General features: G+C 44.4%; 1 protein-coding gene across 11 annotated transcripts in view; it reads left to right on the top strand.

Annotated features, from left to right (window-relative positions):
* The window catches only part of RELCH (RAB11 binding and LisH domain, coiled-coil and HEAT repeat containing), a 403,047-nt gene that overhangs the window by 258,576 nt on the left and 121,505 nt on the right, over positions 1-22,966 (top strand). The gene's annotated exons all lie outside the window — the stretch shown is intronic.

Here is a 22,966-nt window from a genome sequence, read left to right as displayed (position 1 = left end):
CCTTATGCTGAGGCACTAGATGTATGAAGATTGCAACACCCAGTGCAGGAAGGGTATTCTTTTTATTTCCAATGTTGGGATACCTATATACTAATTGATCTCATTTGATGCCATAGACATTTGTGGGTAAGATCTTTAATTCTCATTTAGGGAGCATCCATATTTCTGACCATGCACTAGTAAAGGTAATATTGCAAGGTTTGGAGGGGAGAAGTGCCAAACTTACTGAAAGTTAAAGATGGATTGTTAGGTGATGAGAAGATTTGTCTGGAGATTAAGGATGTGATTAAATGATATCTAGAACAAAATGACACTGGAGAAGTGTCAGACGTTTTACTTTGGTATGCCTCAAAGCAATGGTAAGAGGTCACCTGAAGGAGGCTTACAAGAAGATGATAAGGAAGAAATGATTTTTGGAGATTAGAGCTGGTTTGGTGCATTTTGAGAGATTATACCAAAGGTGGCCTACATTTGACACTTTGAAGTAATTAAAGGAATGTAGAGCTGAGCTCCACAGGTAGAGCAGAGTAAGCTGATTTTATGAGACGTAAATTAAAGCAAAATTCTTTGAATTTGGCAATAAAACTGGGAGTATGTTGGCTAGGCATTTATTTATTTTTTTAAAAGTATATACCGCTTACAATTCTAAGCCGTTTACAGTCAACATACAAAGTATTTCAAACAATCTAATATAATAAAACGCTAGGCCGCGCATGCGCACTTCCTATGCGTGCGCCGGTTTTCCGTGAGCTGTAGCGACACATAGGAAGTGCGCATGCGCGGCTTACGGTCTGGCCTGCTCCCTGTTGAAAGACGCAGCTCCCTTCCTGTAAGTTGGCCGTCCCCGCCGCCGTCGTTCCCTTGCGCACCGTACTCTCTCCGCTCTCTCTCTTCCTCCCCCCCCCCCGAGGCGGATGTCGACCGCGGCGGCCCGAGTCGGATGTCGGCCGTGGCGGCTGCTGGCCGCGGCGGCTGTTGGTGGCTGCAGGCCGTGGCAGCCAAACCCGGAAAGCATTTTAACATGGAGTTCAGCAGGAAGGTATGGGGGGAGGAAAATACTGCACAGGGAAGTGGGGTGGGAGGGAAATGCTGCAACACACGGAAATGGAGGGGCAGAAAAGGGGTTGATGGACAGGGGAAGAGGTGCTGATGAACAGGGAGGGGGGTCAGAAAAATGAAGACAGGCCTACTGCTGGACAGGGGGAGCTGGAAGGAGGTGATGATGGACAGGGGGAGGTAAAACAAAGGGAGAAGGGCTTCTGCTGGATAAGGTGAGCAGTGATGGGGTGGTGGAGGACACAGGGGAGGTAAAAGGAAGGGAAAATGGACAGGGGGAGCAGGCAAGGGGTGGTAGTGGATAGCTAAGGAAAAAAAAAAATGACAGACAGAAATACAGAAAGCGGCTAAGGAGAGAGAAAAAAAAATAAAGACAGACACACACATATATTCTAGCACCCGTTAATGTAACGGGCTATAAGACTAGTACATCTTATAATCTAATAAAATCTTCAGCTGCCCACATTGCTGACCATATGCCTACTTATTCACAAAATATCATAGGTAAAACACTGTATCTTCTGCTTTATAAAAAATACCACAAATCTCATTCAATTATCAATCTTATTTGCTCTTTTCACATAAACACATCAGCAAAAAGCTGTGTCTTTAAAAAGCCTCTTAAAAGTATCTCTAGGACTACACAAACGCAACTGACCTAGCATTGTGTTCCAAAGTTTCACACCAGCAACTGAAAACATAGAATTTCTAACTCTTGCATGCATTATATTCCTCTCCTTCTCAGTAGATAATGTCATGGCATTTTCTGATCTTAATACCTTTCTTGGGCGATACAACTCTAATGAAGAAGCACATTTTCTCAACCAGTCAAAAATTTAAAGGGGTGGGGGATGTTAGTGATATTTGGGAATAGTTCCTCCAATTGTGTAATCTTTATAGTAGGGATAGGAATATAGATGGGCTTAAATTCAGCGTTATTTGACTCAGATTGATTTGCCCCTCCTTGCTCCAGCTGATCAGACTTCTTTGGAAGCCCCATTTTCTCTTACTGAAATTGAATGGGCAATAAAAGCTTTAAAAAGTGGAAAGGTTTAAAAAGTGGAAAGTATACAGATTGAGATCTTTAAGTCTGTCCCCATACGTCTTATCACGAAGACCACACACCATTTTAGTAGTATATAGTCTGGAGCCAAGGACAGGAAGTTTGTGGTTGTATGTGTGGGCAATAGGGAAGCTTCTCTCATACTGCCTAGTAGTGGATCATCATCAAGGAACCACTGCCCACTTGCTGGAGAAGAGGACCCAAATCCTCTTTTAATTTTATAAAATTTTTGTGGAGGATTTGGGTCCTCTTCTCCAGCAAGTGGGCAGTGGTTCCTTGATGATGATCCACTACTAGGCAGTATGAGAGAAGCTTCCCTATTGCCCACACATACAACCACAAACTTCCTGTCCTTGGCTCCAGACTATATACTACTAAAATGGTGTGTGGTCTTCGTGATAAGACGTATGGGGACAGACTTAAAGATCTCAATCTGTATACTTTGGAGGAAAGGCGGGAGAGGTGAGATTTGATAGAGTCATTTAAATACTTACATAATATAAATGTGCATGAGTCGAGTCTCTTTCATTTGAAAGGAAACTCTGCAATGAGAGGGCATAGGATGAAGATAAAAAGTGATAGGGTCTGGAGTAATCTAAGGAAATAATTTTTTACAGAAAGGGTAGTAGATGCGTGGAACAGTCTCCCAGACGAGGTGGTGGAAACAGAGATTGTGTCTGAATTCAAGAGAGCCTGGGATAGGCACGTGGGATCTCTCAGAGAGAGAAAGAGATAATGGTTATTGTGAATAGGCAGACTAGATAGGCCATTTGGCCTTTATTTGCCATCATGTTTTTATGTTTCTGATTGCCTGGAGTAGGGTGCCCCCCTCATTCATTGTGGAAACCGATTCTGCTACGCATTTCCTCCATTTCCTCTTTTTCGGAGAACTCTACTCAAACCTTGCCAGGATCGGGGCACCATGACCTTCAAAGCACCTTGTTGGTAATGTCAACTGTGGTTCTCACTCCTAGAATTCTCAACCCAGGAACTGTGCTTATTGCAACTTTTCCCAACACTACTAACAAAACAGGGATCCCTCCTTCATCCCAAGCCTCAATCGTTAGCACTATCTCTGAGCAAGTAAATACTTTCTGCTTCTCGGCTACAGTCTCTCTTGTCATTGAAGCATCCAGAAACCATTCACTCAGCACTAGTGCTGCCCGATTCACGATTTGAATCAGGTGAATCGATTCGAATCAGGTGAATCAATTCGAATCAATTCAATTAAAAAAAAAATCGGCCTCCCGATTCAATGGCTGACCCTTCCCCCGTGCCTTCCTAAAGCAGGAGCTGCAGCGCTGCCTCTTGCTGGCCGTCCGCTGCTAATCCTGCTTGAGGGGGGAGGGTCGGTCAGAAAGGCCTCCCCCAGCTTGCCCGCTCTTGCCTCCCCCAGCTTCCCCGCTCTTATCTCCTTTAGGCTAATAGGGCAGCTTGCAGGCTCACTGGTTTTATAGCGATCCCTGCAGCTGCCCGTGGACCTCAGCGGCACGTTCTCTCTGCCGCAGTCCTGCCCCTGCTCTGACATCAGGGGCAGGATTGCGGCAGAGAGAACATGCTGCTGAAGACCATGGGCAGCTGCAGGAATCGCTATAACACCAGTGAGTCTGAAGATTGCCCTATTAGCGTTAAGGAGGTAAGAGCGGGGAAGGTGCAGGCTTGCAGGGGGAGTAGCGTTTGTTCCCGGTTGGGAGGGGGAGGAGAAATATGAAAATATGCCTTCGCGGCGGGGGGAGCAGGCGTTCGTTTGCAGCTGGGGGGAGCAGGCCTTCGCAACAGGAACAGGCCTTCATGGCGGGGAGGAGGAGAAAATGTGCCTTCGCGGCGGGGGGGGGCAGGCCTCGTGGAGGTAGCAGGCCTTTGCACGGGGAGGAAGAGAGAAAGTGCCTTCCTGGGGGGAGAAGGCCTTCATGGGGGGAACAGGTCTTTGTGGCGGGGAGCAGGCCTTCAGGGCAGGGAGGCAGGCCTGTGCAGAGGGAGGAGGAGGAAGGAGTAAGAGAGGGGAGGGGAGATGCCAGACCTGGGGTGAAGTGAAGGGAAGAGAGAGACCAAACCAAAAAGAGGGGGAGGAAAGCAGAGGAGAGGTGCTGGACTAATGGAGAGAGGAAGAGAGAAATGCAAGACCACAAGGGGAAGGGTACAAGAGGGACAGATACTGTTCCAAAGTAGGTGGGCAAGGTGCAGGATGGCAGGAGCGATAGTAGGAGAAAGCCTGTACCTGGGGAAGGGCATACAGGAGGTAAGGAAGAGAGAAAGAAGAAGCTGGATATGGGGAGAGATAAGATGCTGGGCATGGAGGGAGTATAGGAACGGATACAGATGAGAGATGCTGGATGATAGGAACGGATACAGATGAGAGATGCTGGATGAAAGGGTAGATGAGAAAAGGAGAGATGGTGGATCTGTGGATGGTGGGGTCCATCGCTGCAGCTGCGGGGGGATGGAAATGAAAAAAAGGAAAGATGCCAGACCTCCGGGGGAGGAAAGGGAAACAGAAGAGGACAGAGATGGAAGATGGATGGTGAGCACGGAGAAAGAAGAAAGAAGGAGAGCCTGATCAGAAGACAACCAGACTAACATGGGACCAACAAGATTTGAAAAATGACCAGACAACAAAAGGTAGGAAAAATAATTTTATTTTCTGTTTTGTGATTACAATATGTCAGGCTTGAAATGTGTATCCTTCCAAAGCTGGTGTTAGACCGCAAACATGAGCTAGGATTTAATAGAGAGAAGAAAAGTATTTTTTGTTTGTTTATTTTGTTTACACCACAGGACCAGTGTGGGTAGGAGAGGGCAAAGAGGGTGAAGAAGCTATAAAATAAACCCACTAGGATGTTTGGAAAAAAAACACCTAATTGGGCAGGAAAATCGAATCGAATCGAAAAATCAATTCAATAGGCTGAATCGAATCGAAATTTTTTTTTTCCCCTGAATCGTGCAGCACTACTCAGCACTGTTACCACTTCAAATGGACAAGATTTTCTTCCTGGTATGCACTAAATTCTCTTAAACTTGTCTCATGTCCACTTCCTTCCAACCTGGACTACGTTTTTCATCTCTCCAACTCTGGTCTAAAAAACAATTGTTTAAGTACATCTCGGTGCTATCAGTACATTTCACTTCCCTTGGACAAGAAACCTGTATCTGTTCATCTGTTAATGTCCACATTCATGAAAGGAGTTTACTACACCTAATTACCTATTATCACATTCACCTGTTGCATGGTATCTTAATGTGGTACTATCTGCTCTTATGGGAGTCTCCCTTTGAGCTGTTTACTTCTTGCTGTCTCAGACTTCTCACTTGGAAAGTCATTTTCCTCATTGCCTGCAAACCATGTGAGTGAACTTCAACCATTTGTGTTTGGTCCTTCCTACACAAGATTCTACTTTGACAGCAGTGCTCCGAACTCATCCAATATTCCTCCCCAAAGTTGTCTCAGAATTCCACTTCAACCAGTCCATAGGTCTCAGAATTCCACTTCAACCAGTCCATAGTTTTGCCTGTTTCTTTCCAAAGCCACAATTCCATTCTGGAGAAGCACCTCATTTTTCCTGGCAAGCCCGAACGACAAAATTAAAGACTCATCGATCTCCTTGTATGGCCAGGTCTTCCCTATTGACCATTCCATAAAAATTCTGGGAGTGACTCTGGACTGTCACCTTACTCTAAATGCTCACACAGATTTATTGGTTAGAAAATGCTTCTCGATACTCTAGAGGCTCAGAACCATCAGAAAATACTTTGATGCAGCATCATTCCACTTATTGGTTCAATCTTCCATCTTAAGCATGCTCGATTATTGCAACATCATCTACTTGGGTTCCTTCAAAAAAACCATTCTAAGACTTAGAGTTATTCAAAATTCGGCAGTGCGACTAATTTTTGGGCTGAAGAAATGGGAACACATTAGTCCTTATTACCAAAAACTTCATTGGCTGCCCCTGGAAGCACGAGTTCTATTTAGTTATAAATCAATATTTGGTCTGTCCCCCACATACCTGGTTTCTCAATTTAATCTGGATAGTTATATTAGGCCCACACGTAGAATTCATCTGTTTACCTATCCGACAATTAAGGCCTGCCACTACAAAAGATTCCTGGACAGAACTCGCCTTCCAGGCAGGCAAATGGAACGATTGGCTGGGTAACATTATTAAGCATTCCTCATCCTACCTCAGTTTTAGAAAATCTGTAAAAACGAATTTGTTTAATCGATTTGTAACCTAAGAATCTTATAACTTTCCACTTCTTCCACTCTGTAAACTTGTATTCAATGACTGTATTGTGACCAGTTTGCTGTTTGTCTAGCACCTTTCGTTGTAAACTGCCTCGAAACATCATGACTTATATTCAATAACTCTTTATTGTAGCCACTTCACTGATTGTCCAGCTCATCTTGTTGTAAACTGCCTTGAACTATCTTGGCTTTGGCGGTATATAAGAATAAAATTATTATTATTTACAGCTTGGATTGCAAATGTGCTCTAGGACGCTACCTAGACCGGACTAAGCCTCATAAAAGATCCTCCAAGCTCTTTGTGGCTTTTAACCCTAATAGGCTTAGAGTTCCTGTTACCAAGAGAACCATCTCCACTTGGCTGGCGGACTATATCTTGGATTTGGATTTGGCTGATGTTTCAGGGCCATGTAGCAGCCCACAATGTCCAGGCTGTGGCTGCCTTGGTAGCTCATTTCTGTTCCACAGCTATTGAGGACATCTGCAAAGTGGCTACTTGGTCCTCAGTTCATACGTTTACTTCTCACTAGTGTTCGGAGCACAACTCCAGAAGAGACAGTTTGAGCAAGCAGTTCTGCAAAATCTTTTTACTTTCTGAGCACCAACTTTCCAACATTCTTTGATCTCACCAGGCTCATGTATATCCATCCAATGTTAGCTTCTTCCAGGGACATGATCCTGGCAGCTTGGGAGTCCCACATATGAGAATATAATGACTGCTTGTCCTCTGAGAAGGCAAAGATACTCAGGTGTTCTCCGAGGACAGCAGGCATATATTCTCACAACCTGCCAACCTCCCCTAGTTGGCTTCTTACATTTGTTACTGAACTGATTGTTCTGTAAGCCAACATCAGACAGGAAGGCACCAGTATGTACTTGGTTTGGGCACTACTTAAAAAATTTAAAGTGACAGTGTATTTGGTAGTGTTCATACCAAGTTCAGTGGATGATGTCACCCACATGTGAGAGTATATGCCTACTATCCTCAGAGAGCACCTACTACAGGTAAGTATCTTTGCTATTCCCATTAACGTAAGGAGATCCTCCCTCTTATCCTTGGAAAAAATAAAGATACTTGTAGCAAGTGTTCTCTGAGGATAGCAAGATGAGTATCCACAATGCCCTGTCCACCTCCTCCTGGAGTGGTTTTCTATTGACTGTTATACTTGAGTGAGCTAGTCCCACACAACATGGCAGGTGAGAAGATGTGCTCGTGAATGGTGTGCTGCTTCCAGAAGAAAGCTAAGTAATGCTTGTCGTGTGGTGCTCTATAGGATAACTTCATCTTTCGTTGTGAGTATTCATCCTGCTATCCTGGGAAAACACCTGCTATAGTTGAGTAACTTCACTTTCTGGTTTAATGTCTGCTTTGAAAAGTGAATATGTAAATCTCCTATTTTATATTGTTCAGTGCTTCAGGAAGAAATGCTTTTTTCCTGTTTCTATTTTTGTTGCACTGCTGGCAGACTCAAGATTCATAGATTTTTCTAGTTTAGTTTTATCTGTATATTTCTAACTTGTAGTTCCTTACTTTGTGTTTGGAGAGGCTTTATCCACTTTCTGTGTATGTGACCAAGGTGAGGTATTCTGTTATGTAGTTTATGTAGAGAATCCTGCTTGTTCTGTTTTCCCAATAAGAGATGAGGTGTGTTTGGGACAAGTATGTTGCGTCTATAAAGGAGAGGAGGGGATAGTAGATGGCATGGTTAAGCAGACTAGATAGGCTTTTTATATATATATAGTCTTGCGCAAGTGGGTTGTTCATCTCAAGTCGTGATTGTGTAGAAGGCGGCATCTACATTTTTTTCTCTCTTGGCTCCACCTCCTCCATCACATGGCTGTGCTTTAGCCCTAGTTTCTCCTTCTACTTGCAAGTTGGAAGGTGTCTTTCTGATCTGCTCTGATTATTATTTTTGTGTTTTTATCCAAACTTTAAGGCTTCTTGGTTCTCCAGAAGTCCCCAGTGTTAGGATGTGGGCCAGCCTTCTCAATAAGGTAGGGGGGGGTTCTGGGTGGGCTTGGGGCGGATGGGCTACTTTTCAGGGTGGGGGGTTCCGGCAGGAGGGACTGGGCATCCCTCCTGCCAATGATCTTTGGTGGGTATGGGGTTTTGGCAGGAGGGATTGGGCATCCCTCCTGCCAATTATGTTTGGCGGGGAGTGGGGGAGGGGGGTTCCAGCAGGAGGGACTGAGCATCCTGCTGTTAATCTTTATGGGTGGTGAGGGGTGTCAGGCAGGAGGGACTGGGCTTCCCTCCTGCCAGTAGTCTTCGCGGGGGGGTGGGGGGGTTGCTGCGGCCACTAAACTGATCATGGCAACACGATTCTCTAATCAGCATCTGTGACATGGACTGCCAGTTAGAGAATTTTGGTGTTAGGTGGGCTTAGGCATATATCTATATAGAACGCCCCTGGAACCCTTTTTTAAAAATTGGCGTAACGTTGGCCACACTTCAGTCTTCAAATATAACAGATGATTTTAGTGATCACTAACAGCAAGTCACCAGTTTCACATTTGAGTTCTTATAGTACCCTGGGATGTATACCATTCGCTCGAGGCGATTTATCACATTTTAACTTGTAGATTTGGCTTAGTACATATTCCAGATTCACCAAGATTTATTTCAATTCCTCCGCATCATCACCCTTGAAAACCATTTCCGGTTAAGGTAGATCTTTTACATCTCCTTCCGTAAAGTCCGAAACAAAGAATTCATTCAGGCTTTCCGCTATGGCCTTATCCTCCCTGAGCGCCCCTTTTGCTCTTTGATCAACCAATGGTTCCACAGATTCCCTCACTGGGTTTCTTCTTTTGATGTACCTTAAAAAATTGTTATGATTTTTTGCCTCTTTTGCAAGTTTTTCTTTATATTCTTTCTAAGCTTTCTTTATCAGTGCTGTGCATCTAACTTGCCAGTGCTTGTGTCTCTTCTTATTTTCTTCTTTTGGATCCTTTTTCCGTGCTTTAAAGGATGAGGTTTTTTTGCTCTAATAGCCTCTTTCACTTCGTTTCCTCTTCTTTCCACCTTTGCTGATACGTGGAATGCATCTGGTCTGGGCTTCCACAATGGTATTTTTAAATAACATCCACACCTGGTTTACAGTCCTAACCTTTGCAACTGATCCTTGTAGCTTCTTTTTAACCATTTTCCTCATGTTATCATAGTCACCCTTTTGAAAATTAAACGCCCCTACAGTAGATTTCTTTTGCAACGTCACTCCTGGTATCAGCTAAAATTTGATCACGTTAATGATTACTGTTTCCCAGCGGACCCAACACAGTTAACTCCTGTACTATGCCTTGCATTGCACTAAGAACCAAATATAAAATGGCTCCCCCTCTTGTCGGTTCCCGGATCAGTTGCTCCAAGAATCAGTCATTTATGACGTCTAGGAATTTTACCTTCCTAGCACTCCCTGATGTAACATTTAACCAGTCAATGTTGGGATAATTGAAATTGCACTTCTATTAATAATTCTTATTTACAAAACAGCAGGAACCTCCTACTACCCAGAACCACCATATTTATTATTTATCTCCCACTCCCAGCAAGAATCTTTCAAGACCACAAACTCACAACGATTGAAATCTGCCATTATTATACTGTTGCCCAATTCTCCAGCTTTCCTAATCTCTGAAAACATTTCTTCATCTGCTCATTTTGTCCCAGGGGAGAGGAGAGTAGCAGGAGAAGAGCAAAAGGGGACAGCAGGAAAAGCTCGGAGGAGGAGGGGAAAGTAGGAGAGAAGTGGCAGCGGCGAGAGTTAGCTCCACCCACCCCCGACGTCATCCATCAGAACTCCCCCTTAAAAGTGGAAGGGCCTACGGCGTGCGTCAAAGGCGAGCGAAGGGCCTTGAGAAGGGTCAAGCCACCACTAAAGGAGAGCAGAAGGAGATCCTAGCAGACACAGAGGACACACAACCAGGAAGACACAGAGGACACAACAGGCACAGAGGACACCCACAACAGGCACAGAAGACACACAGCCAGTGCAGAAGACACACAGCCAGACAGACACAGAGGACGCAGCAGGCACTGAGGACACATAGCCAGGCAGACACAGAGGACACAACCAGGCACAGAAGACACACAACCAGGCAGAAACAGAGGACAGTCACAGCAGACCAGCAAGCGGGCAGCAATGGAAGCAGCAGACAGAAACAGAATGTTGAGCTACCCAGTTTTCTGCACCGTCTGCCATATGTATGACTATCTCCCCTCTGGGAGGCAGTCTTACGTATGCGCTCAATGCGGAGAACTGGAGAGCCTGAAGAAGCAAGTCCGACTCCTGGAGGGCAGAATACTGTAACTGGAGACACTTCAAGCAGTGGAGGAGAAAGACAGAGATTCAGAGAACATCAAGATGGAGGACACCATCGAGGAAGAAATCCGGGAGCTGGAGAACTTCATAGAAGAGGCATATAGGGAGACTGTGGAAAAACACCAGCAACAGTGGAACTGCCGGGATACACCTACAGAGAGAGTGGACCACCAGACGGACAGCCACCAGGAGGAAATGGATGACACAGCAACAAGATCTGGAAATAATGGAGAGAACCCACAAGAAGACGAACGCCAGGATGAAAGGAAATGGATGGGAACAAAGGACACGGACTTACGGCTGGAGAGACAGACATATACCAGGGACACGGACCTGTGGATGGAAAATCAAGAGAAGATAAAGAGGACAGCAATCATCATGTGGGACTCAGACCTGCGGATGGAGAATCAAGAGAAGATAGAGAGGACAGCAATCGTTGTGGGGGACTCCATCATCAGACATGTCGACAGCCACATAGCGGGAGGAAGACTGGATCGGCTGGTGACTACCTACCGGGAGCCAAGGTAGAAGACATAGTGAGCCGCATCAGCAAGATCATCGACAGTGTGGAAGAAAAAGATACGGCAGTAGTGATCCATGTGGGGATGAACAACATGGACAACAGAAACTACAACAGAGTTCCAGATGCTAGGAAGGAAGCTGAAGACCAGAATGCAGAGGATAGCATTCTCAGAGATCCTGCCGGTACCCAGGGCAGATGAGAAGAGACAGATGGAGCTCCAAAAGTCAACACATGGATGCGGCACTGGTGTAAGGAAGAAGTATTCCACTTCGTGCACAACTGGACGACGTTCTGGGGGAAGAGCAAGCTATTCAGGAAGGATGGACTCCACCTCAGCAGAGGTGGAACGAGGCTACTTGCAAGCAACATCAAGAGAAGCTTTTAAACTAGGAAGAAAGGGAAAGCCGACAGCTGACTGAGAGATAGAGTCAATGGTTTGGGAACTGGTATACCCGGAGGATACCGTACAGGAAGATAGAGAGGAAGACTCACCGGATCGCAGGCAAAATAGACCGAAAGGGACACAAGAGAGGAGGACATGCAAGAAGGGAACAGACTGCAAACTCAAGTGTATGTACACGAACGCAAGGAGTCTTAGAAATAAGATGGGTGAATTAGAAGCTGTGGTACAAATGGATAACGTTTACATCATCAGCATCACGGAAACATGGTGGACTGAGTAAAATGTCAGGGACACGGTGCTATCGGGATACAAACTATACCACAGAGACAGAGTAACTCAAAAAGGAGGAGGCATTACCATATACATCAAAGAGGGAATTGAATCTACTGGAGAGAACATGCCACAACAGACAGATAAGTTAGAGTCTCTATGGGTCAAAATTCCAGGAACAAATGGCACAAGGTGTAGAAATAGAAGGGACGCTGGGAAAAGCGATCACAATATGATCCGCTTCGACCTGGATGCAGGGGCGAAACATCAGTCAAGAACGACGACCACGACACTGAACTTCCGAAAAGGGAATTATGAAGGGATGAGACGCATGGTGGGGAAGAAGATTAAGAAGAGGATGAACACTAAAAACGCTAGAGCAAGCTTGGGTCCCTTTTTAAGGATACGGTCACTGAGGCGCAAAATCTATATATACCACGTATCAACAAGGGATCAAAGAAGAAAAAAGAACAAAGAACCAGGTAAAGGAAGCGATCAGAGACAGAAAAAACTTTGTTTAAGGAATGGAAAAGGTCAAAAACTGACGAAAACTGGATTAAGCACAAACAACATCAGCGCAGGTGCCATAAGGTGGTAAAAGGGGCCAAAAGAGACTATGAGGAAAAAATAGGCAAGGAGGCAAAAACTTCAAGCCGTTCTTTCGATATATTAAGGGGAAATGACCCGCAAAGGAAGCGGTGGGACCGTTGGATGACCAAGGAATAAAGGAAGCACTAAAGGAAGACAAAGCAATCGCCGACAGACGGAACACATTTTTTGCATCTGTATTTACTGAAGAGAATATACACAGCATACCGGAACCCAACAGGCTATATGCTGGAAGCGAAAACGGGAAAATGACAGGGTTAACGGTCAGTCTAGATGAGTTCTGCAGGCAGATTGATAGGCTTAAGAGCGATAAATCCGGGGGTCATCAAGGAACTGAAAGGGACTATAGCTGAACTGTTTCAACTAATAGCCAATCTGTCGATCAAATTGGGAAAGATTCCGGAGGACTGGAAGGTGGCGAATGTTACGCTGATCTTCAAAAAAGGTTGGAGGGGAGACCCGGGAAACTACAGACCAGTGAGTCTGACCTCAGTACTGGGAAAGATGTTAGAGGCACTGATAAAGGACCGCATCATTGATCACCTTGACGGACACGGTCTGATGAGGACTAGCCAGCAGGGTTTCAGCAAAGGCAGATCTTGTTTGACGAACTTGTTTGCTGCACTTCTTCGAGGGAGTAAACAGGCAGATAGACAAGGGTGATCCGGTCGACATTATATATCTGGATTTTCAGAAGGCGTTTGACAAGGTTCTGCATGAACAACTACTTTGGAAAATTGCGAGACATGGAATCGAGGGTGAAATACTCACGTGGATTAAAAACTGGCTGGAGCATTGGAAACAGAGAGTGGGGGTAAATGGACAATACTCGGACTGTAAGAGCATCACCAGTGGGGTGCCGCAGGGCTCGGTGCTTGGACCCGTGCTCTTCAACATCTTTATAAACAATCTGGACATAGGTAGCACGAGTGAGGTGATTAAATTTGCAGACGATACGAAGTTATTCAGAGTAGTGAAGACACAGGGGGATTGTGAAGATCTGCATGGTGACATAATCAGGCTTGAGGAATGGGCATCGACATGGCAGATGAAGTTCAATGTGGCTAAGTCTAAAGTGATGCATGTCGGTAACAAAAATCTCATGTACAAATACAGGATGTCTGGGGCGGTACTTGGAGAGACCTCTCAGGAAAGAGACTTGGGAACTCTGATCGACAAGTCGATGAAATCGTCCGCGCAATGTGTGGTGGCGGCGAAACAAGCAAACAGAATGCTAGGAATGATAAAGAAGAGGATCATGAATAGATCAGAGAAGGTTATCATGCCGCTGTACTGGGCCATGGTGCGCCCTCACCTGGAGTACTGCATCCAGCACTGGTCGCCGTACATGAAGAAGGACATGGTACTACTCGAAAGGGTCCAGAGAAGAGCGACTAAAATGGTTAAGGACCTGGAGGAGTTGCTGTACAGTGAGAGATTAGAGAAACTGGGCCTTTTCTCCCTTGAACAGAGGAAATTGAGAGGGGACATGATCGAAACATTCAGGGTACTGAAGGGAATAGACATAGTAGATAAGGACAGGTTGTTCACCCTCTCCAAGATAGGGAGAACAAGAGGGCACTCTCAAACAAATGGTAACGGAGCCCACTAGGGCCCAGGCGATCCTCGACCTGGTACTCACCAACGGGGAAAGCGTCTCAGAGGTCTCAGTAGGAGATATGCTAGCCTCCAGCGACCACAACATAGTATGGTTCAACCTTAGGAAAGGCTTCCCTAGATCAAACACGAAAACAAAGGTACTCAATTTCCGGGGCACAGACTTCACACGCATGGGAGATTTCATCCATCAGACGCTGCAGGACCAAGCGGAGACCGATGATGTAGAAGCTAAGTGGTTAACACTGAAATCAACCATACATGAAGCAACTAGCCGCTTCATAAAATCAGTAAATAAACGACAAAGAAACAATAAACCCCAATGGTTCACCGCAGAGATCTCGCACCTCATTAAGGAGAAGAAAAAAGCGTTTCTCTCCTACAAGCGTACGGAGAAAAGAGAGGCAAAAGTAGAATATAGGACCAGGTCTACAGCGGTCAAAATGGCAGTTAGGGAGGCAAAACTTCGAGTGGAAGAAATTCTGGCAAAAAACATTAAAAAGGGGGACAAATCCTTCTTCAGGTATATTAGTGACAGAAAAAGGAACACAGGCGGGATAGTACGCCTTAAAAGACCGGACGGAAGTTACGTGGAAGCAGATTCCGATAAAGCCGAACTACTGAATGAATACTTCTGCTCAGTCTTCACCTGTGAGGCACCGGGACACGGTCCGCAGTTGAAGGCAACACAAAGCACAGAAGACCCGTTTCAGAATTTTGAGTTCACACCAGGTGAAGTTTACAGTGAACTGGCAAGACTCAGGGTGAACAAAGCCATGGGACCAGACAATTTGCACCCAAGAGTGCTCAGAGAATTGAGCGATGTCCTGGCGAAACCGTTGGCTGAGCTATTCAATCTCTCCCTAAGTAAGGGGAAAGTTCCCCTGGACTGGAAATTAGCTAATGTCGTTCCTCTGCATAAAAAGGGTTGCAGGGCAGAGGCTGCGAATTATAGACCGGTGAGTCTCGCATCAATAGTGTGCAAACTCATGGAAACACTAATTACAAGCAAATTGGACACGATCTTGAATGAAGGGAATCTTCGGGATCCCAGTCAGCATGGATTCACCAAGGGTAGGTCCTGCCAATCCAATCTCATCAGCTTCTTTGACTGGGTAACAAGAAAGTTGGACTTGGGAGAGTGTTTGGACGTCGTGTACCTGGACTTCAGTAAAGCTTTTGACAGTGTCCCACACCGCAGGCTGCTAAGCAAGATGGAATCGATGGGGTTAGGAGAGACACTAACTGCATGGGTCAATGATTGGCTGAGTGGCAGACTTCAGAGGGTGGTGGTTAATGGTACCCTCTCTAAAACATCAGAGGTGACTAGTGGAGTGCTGCAGGGCTCGGTCCTAGGTCCACTCCTTTTCAACATATTCATAGGGGATCTGACTCAAGGGCTTCAAGGTAAAATAACACTATTCGCCGATGACGCCAAACTATGTAATATAGTAAGTGTATGCAGTTTACAGAATTATATGGCGCAGGACCTGCTTACATTGGAAAGTTGGTCCTCAACCTGGCAGCTAGGCTTCAATGCTAAGAAATGTAAGGTCATGCACCTCGGAAGCAGAAATCCATGCAGGACGTACTTCTTGAACGGAGAAACTTTAACTAGGACTTCAGCAGAACGAGATTTAGGAGTAATCATCAGTGCAGACATGAAAACTGCCAATCAAGTGGAGAAGGCTTCATCTAAAGCAAGGCAGATATTGGGTTGTATCAATAGAAGTTTCGTCAGCCGAAAGCCTGAAGTCATAATGCCGTTGTACAGGGCCATGGTGAGACCTCATCTGGAGTACTGTGTGCAATTCTGGAGGCCACATTACAGTAAAGATGTGCGCAGAATTGAATCGGTTCAACGGACGGCCACCAGGATGATCTCGGGGCTCAAGGGTCTCTCGTACGAAGAGAAACTGAACAAATTGCAGCTCGACACTCTTGAGGAAAGTAGGGAGAGGGGAGACATGATCGAAACATTTAAGTACCTCACGGGACGTGTCGAAGTGGAAGATGATATTTTCTTTCTCAAGGGACCCTCGGCCACAAGAGGGCACCCGCTCAAACTCAGGGGCGGAAAATTTCATGGCAACACCAGAAAGTATTTCTTCACAGAGAGAGTGGTTGATCATTGGAACAAGCTTCCAGTGCAGGTGATCGAGGCAGACAGCGTGCCAGACTTTAAGAATAAATGGGATACCCATGTGGGATCCCTACGAGGGTCAAGATAAGGAAATTGGGTCATTAGGGCATAGACAGGGGGTGGGTAAGCAGAGTGGGCAGACTTGATGGGCTGTAGCCCTTTTCTGCCGTCATCTTCTATGTTTCTATGTTTCTAAAGTTGAAAGGGGATAGATTCCGTATGAACATAAGGAAGTTCTTCTTCACTCAGAGAGTGGTAGAAAACTGGAACGCTCTTCCAGAGTCTGTCATAGGGGAAAACACCCTCCAGGGATTGAAGACAAAGTTAGACAAGTTCCTGCTGAACCAGAACGTACGCAGGTAGGGCTAGTCTCAGTTAGGGCGTTGGTCTTTTACCACAGGGCCGCCGTGTGAGCGGACTGCTGGGCACGATGGACCACTAGTCTGACCCAGCAGCGGCAATTCTTATGTTCTTATATTCCTTCCCTTCACACATGGAATTTCTATCCTTATGGATTCCACACTGCTATTTATGCCATGCAGAATGTTTATTTTATTTGATTCAATTCCCTCTTTAACATTTAGTGGAACCCCCTTCCCCCCCTCCAATTTAATCTACTCTGTCCTTATGATATAATTTGTACCTAGGTAATACAGTGTCCCATTGATTGTCCTCATTCCACCAGGTTTCCAAGATGCATCTATTATATCTACCTCATCATTCAGTGCTATATACTCTTAACTGTCCTATTTTATTTTTTAAGCTTCTAGCATTTGTATACAGACACTTCAAATTGTGTTTTTTTCCTTGTAACTAAAGGCCACTGAGAAAACAGTGAAAATCTGAGTCTTTTACTCTGGCTTCCTTTTAAACCCTCCTGGCTTTCTTTCACTAATATTGGAACCTCTCCACTGGGATTCTCTAAATATCCTGTTTCAATAGTATCCTTCAAGGATGCCTCATATCGAACCATCCGCTCCTGGGTTAACTGTCAGCTTTCCCCTGATTAAGGTGGAGTCCATTTTTTGGGAAACAAGCTCCCCCTTTCCCAGAAGGTTGCCCAGTTCCTAAAAAATCTAAATCCCTCATCCCTGCACCATTGTTTTAACCACGCATTGAGACTTTGGTGCGCTGCCTGCCTCTTGGGTCCTGCGCGTGGAACTGGGAGCACTTCTGAAAATGAAAATACCTAAGAACCTAAATTTGGCTTCTAGAACCTCCCTCCCACATTTTCCTATGTCAATTGTACCTACGTGTACCAAGACAGCTGGCTCCTCCCCATCACTATCTATAATCCCATCTATGTGACGTGTAAGGTCCACTGCCTTTGCACCAGGCAGGCAAGTGACCAGGCAGTCCTCATGCCCACCAGCCACCCAGCTATCTACATGCCTAATGATCAAATCACCAACTTCAACAGCTGTCCTAACCCTTCAGCGACAGTATATAAGGAAGCCCTTCCAGACACACTTGTTACTTCAACAGTTTTCTGAGGGGCTGTCTTGTAGCTGTTACTACCCAGCTCCTTAACACTGCTTCAAGTTCAAGTTCTTTGCTACATACCTGAGAAGGGCTGATAACTCTCTCAACAGAGTAACCACACAGACGCACTCATGCAGAAAATCACTCCATTTTATTAATAATTGAACTTAAATTAATCAAATTAGAATTAGTATGGGCCTTATTGTGAGAAGCTAAATCAGCTATAATATTCTGCACGAGAAGTCTCACAACCTAAACACTGCACAGTGATATGGTCCAGAGAGTCCTAATTTCTATATGTGCTACACCCCCTTTTATACCCTGCATACTTTCTTTTTGCCTGTTCTCACTCAGCAGTTCTAGCAACTAGACTACATAAAATTCTGTTGCTTTCTTTGTTCTAATTCTTAGCATGACTTTCACAAGGCCAAGCACCCAGTTTCCTTCTTCCCCCACATTTTGTGTGTATTGTCTGCTGCTCTTGCATATTCCATTCTTTTGCTTTCTAACAGATCAGCTTCTTTCAATTTGAAAACCTTCATCCTGTCACATACACACAGAGCCAAATGTTACTACTCAGACCCCTCTGCCTGCACATTCAGGACTTTGCTGACTTCCATGTTGTTAGGTCAACAAGATATCTACCTCCTCATTATCCTATGTTTAGTTACTGCTTTACCTGTGGATTCTCTTTCATACCTGATTCCTAACACACGTTTATTTCTTTATCTGCATGGGGTCTGCTTTTCTTGATAATTCCCTGCAACCTTGAAATATGTATAGTAATGTTGATTCCAGTACATATCTATTTAGCACTGCTGAATATGTTTATTAAAAGCCAGTGTTGATGTTTAAATTAGCACTTCTGCTGTTTCTACTGAAAATACTTCCATTAGCCAACCTTACATGTGGTCCTAGCAGTCAAAACATAACAGCTATAACAGTACTCTTCATATAGAAAGTAATATCTCTTTCATAAAAGGCATTCTTCAAAAACAAGCAAATATCTCAACTGTACTTTGTCCAATTTTTAAAATTTTTTTATATCACTTGAAAGATCTTTTTTTCTTTTTGCTTCAAAAGCCATTGTTTCATATTTGACCTGACCATGCTTGAATTTGATCTTAAGAGCCTGAAGTTCCAAAACTCATTACTACTATCATTTCTATAGTGCTACCAGATGTGTGCAGTGCTGTACAGAGTCACAAAGAAGACAATCCCTGCTCGAAAGAGCTTACAATCTAAACAGACAAGACAGACAAATAGGATGTCATGGATACAGTTAAGGGGAACTGTTAATCTGCTGGCTGGGTTGGTGGACAGTGGGGAGTAGGGTTATGGATTGAAGGTGAGTTTTCAGTCTACTTTAAACAAGGGAAGGGGCTTGAGGGACAAACTCAGGTAATTTATTCCAAGCATAGGGGTCAGCTAGATGAAAGGAACAAAGTCTGGAATTGGCAGTGGAGGAGAAGGGTACAGCTAAGAGCAGCTTATCTGAGGAACAGAGTTCTCTGGGAGGTGTATAAGGAAAGAGAAGAGAGGAGAAATATTGAGGGGCAGCAGAATGAACACACTTGTAGGTTAGCAATAGGAGCTTGAACTATATGCAAAGGCAGATAGGGAGCCAGTGAAGTGATTTAAGGAGAGAAACATAGAAACATGATGGCAGATAAAGGCCAAATGGCCCTAGTCTGCCCATCCGCAGTAACAATTATCACTTTCTCTCTCAGAGATCCCACCTGTCTATCCCAGGTCCTCTTCTAGGAGACTGTTCCATGCATCTACCACCCTTTCTGTAAAAAAGTGTTTCCTTAGAATACTCTGGAGCCTATTGTCTCTTAACTTCATCCTGTGCCCTCATTCCAGAGTTTCATTTCAAATGAAAGAGACTTGACTCATCTGCATTTTTCTCTATCATATCTCCCCTTTCCCATCTTTCCTCCAAAGTATACAGATTGAGATATTTAAGTCTGTCCCCATATGCCTTATGATGAAGACCACATACCATTTTAGTAGCCATCCTCTGGACAGACTCCATTCTTTTTATATCTTTTTGAAGGTGTGGCCTCCAGAATTGTATACAATATTCTAAATGAGGTCTCACCAAAGTCTTATACAGGGGTATCAATACCTCCTTTTTCCTACTGGCCATACCTCTCCCTATGCAACCTAGTAGTATCCTTCTAGCTTTTGCCGTCTCCTTTTCAACCTGTTTGGCCACCCTAAGATCATCACATACAATCAACCCAAATCCCGCTCTTCACATAAGTTCTTCATCCCCTAAACTGTACTGTTCCCTCGTGTTTTTGCAGCCCAAATGCATGACCTTGCATTTCTTAGCATTAAATTTTAGCTGCCAAATTTCAGACCATTCTTCAAGCTTCACCAGGTCTTTCTTCATGTTATTCACACCAGAAAGAGGGATGACATGAGTGTAGTGAGGATGGTAAAAAATAAGTCATGCAGCAGAGCTTTGCACAGAGAGGTGGCACTGCAGGAGACCAGTTAGAAGTAGACTGTGGTAATCTAAGTGTGAGATTACGAAAGTGTGGTCAGGTGTCCAGATAATGTGCTCAGAGAGAAAGGGGCGAATTTTGGTGATGTTGTAGAGATAGAAGTGACAGGCCTTAGCAGTTTGTTGGATGTGCATAGAAAATGAGAAGTCGGAGGTTGCGAGCAGAGGAGACTGGAACGAACATTATTTGAGGAGCAGAGGGTTTAGGATGAAAGAGGAGCAGCTCAAACTTGGACATATTTAGTTTGAGATGATGGCAGGACATCCAGGCAGCAATGTCAACCAAACAGGCAGAGACTTTTAAGTGAAATTTCAGGTGTAGAGAGGTAGATCTGGGAGTCATCAGAATATAGGTGATACCGGAAGCCATGAGTGGAGATCAGGGCACCAAGGGAAGAGTTGTAGAAAGAGAAGAGATCCTAAGTCTGAACCCTGGGGTATGCCAACCGCTAGCGGGGTAGTAGCAGAAGAGGACCCACCAACACTAAAGGTGCGATGGGAGAGAGGTAGGAGGCAAACAGGGGGAGGACAGATTTGTGGAATCCAAGTGAGGACAGCATATCAAGGAGTAAGCTGTGATTAACAGTATCAAAGGCAGCAGACAAGTCAAGAAGGATGAGGATTGAGTAAAGGCCCTTAGATTACAGAAAGAAGATTAGTCAGTGGAGTCTTTTGAGAGAAACTTTTGGCTAAAAAGCTGTTTAGCTTATGATGCCCTGGATAAATCTGGAAAGACCATTACATTACAGTCACAAAATGAAACAGTCTTAGAAAATAGATGATGATATATTTCCATTTTATCTGGCTCTAGTGCAAATGTCACTATTACTGTAGACCTTGTGACCACAATGGATTTTCCATTGAGAATTTTCCAAAAACCCTGTTAAAACCAAAGATTCAACCTCTCTCCCCGGTATTATATAATCTCCCCATGCAAAATAAATGGCCCTGGTTTAAGGTAGCAACAAATCTTTTAGAAATATGAAGGACTTCCTGGAAATATTTCTTCACCTTATCCATAAGTGCAAATAATGGGGACTTGAGAAATTTTAAATCTCAAATTTAATCTTCTATTAAAGTTCTCAATAGTTTCCAGGTTTTGAGGGATCAGAGTTTGATATTCTCTTATTTTCCCATCAACTTCTCCAATTTATTTAGTCTCCCTCATAAGCTGTTAAAGTTCTTCATTCTGTTTAGCTAGAGTCTGATTCAAAATTGATATCTCCATAATTTTATCCACCTTTAGGGCCAAAAACTACTCCAAACCACCAAAAGCCTTCCATATTATTAGATTATTTATATGCTACCTATCTGTGGTTCAATCAAAGCATTTTACATATTGCATCCAGGTATTTTCTCTGTCCCTAGAGTGCTCACAACATAAGTTTTATACCTGGGACAATGGAGGATTAAGTGACTTACCCAGAGTCACAAGGAGCCACAGTGGAAATTGAACCCAGTTCCTCAGCTTCTCAGCCAACTGCATTAACTAGTCTAATGTTCCACTCCCATAGATTTCCCAATGTAATTTTTTTCCTTTCTCTTTAACATACTATTTACTGGTCTGTTTTCCCTTATCCAGCACAATGAATTGACCCCCCACCCCCAGGTGCAGTCATCACCAAAGGAACCAACTTCCATACCTTCCATTTCCTGGATCTTAAGGGGCATAGCCAAAGAAAACGAAGTAAATGCTCCACCATTCCAGCCCTGACCTGCAGTGACATGTGCATCTCAAATGCACTGTGTGGCTACATTACAAACTTCGGCTTCCAAACATTGGAGAAGTCTTGTATCAGATTCATCCAGGATTCCAAAATACTTAGGCAAAGGATTCCAAAATACTGTAGGCAAGCACTCCAGTGGCAGCACCCTCCAGATACACAGTAATGCCTGTTACCATATGATCCATATATTTAGCAATTGAGGAGCAGGAATCGGTATTCTCTTCGACAGATTAGTATGAACCACATCCTTGCACATCCTCATAAGTACAGTCCAGCAAACATGGAGCTCATAACTCTGTGTAACTGCTTCATGTAGCTATTTTGTCCCAAAAGAGCTGTGTTTTATGTGAACAAGTTAGGGGGCTTGGTCTTTCTTGGGAATCAATGAGAGTCTGGGGCTTTACAAAGCTAATTCCATTCAGATGCAGACCATTTACCCAGCCTGCAGAATCAGCCAACACTCAATAGTGTGCTTTGACCTGACAAATATGTCAAATTGATCTTTTTGTCACAAACAAAATGCAAAGCTTTATTCTTCCTCCTCCCATGCATATTTCTGCAGATGCCTTGATGATTCTTTATGCTTATTCTCCAGTTCCGCTTATTCCAAAAATACTGCATGGGCTCCAACAAAGCCGTTGCACAGTAATCCTCATAGCACCTTGCTAGCCTCAACAGAAGCTGTTCCTTCTCCTCAATTTTGCAGATCTATTTCACTGCATGAGCTAAGGCCTGGATTCTCTAACCCGCGCTGATAGGTGCCAAAGCTCAGTAAAAATGCCATTCAAATGACATTTTTAACTGAGTTTCAAGGCGCCTAAAAAAATTGGTGTCAGAATTGCACCTCCATAGGTGCTTTAGGCTTTCTATTGCCACTATGGACATGGCTAACGCATTAGGTGACCTAAAACACCTAAGTAGGCACAATTCATGACAAAGATAGGCACCAGACATGTTGGCCTGGAAAATCCTGACCTACATGTCCAGCGCCTA

This window comes from Geotrypetes seraphini, chromosome 2, assembly GCF_902459505.1.
Source record: "Geotrypetes seraphini chromosome 2, aGeoSer1.1, whole genome shotgun sequence".
Classification (NCBI taxonomy): domain Eukaryota; kingdom Metazoa; phylum Chordata; class Amphibia; order Gymnophiona; family Dermophiidae; genus Geotrypetes; species Geotrypetes seraphini.
This window is presented reverse-complemented; position numbering and strand designations above follow the sequence as displayed.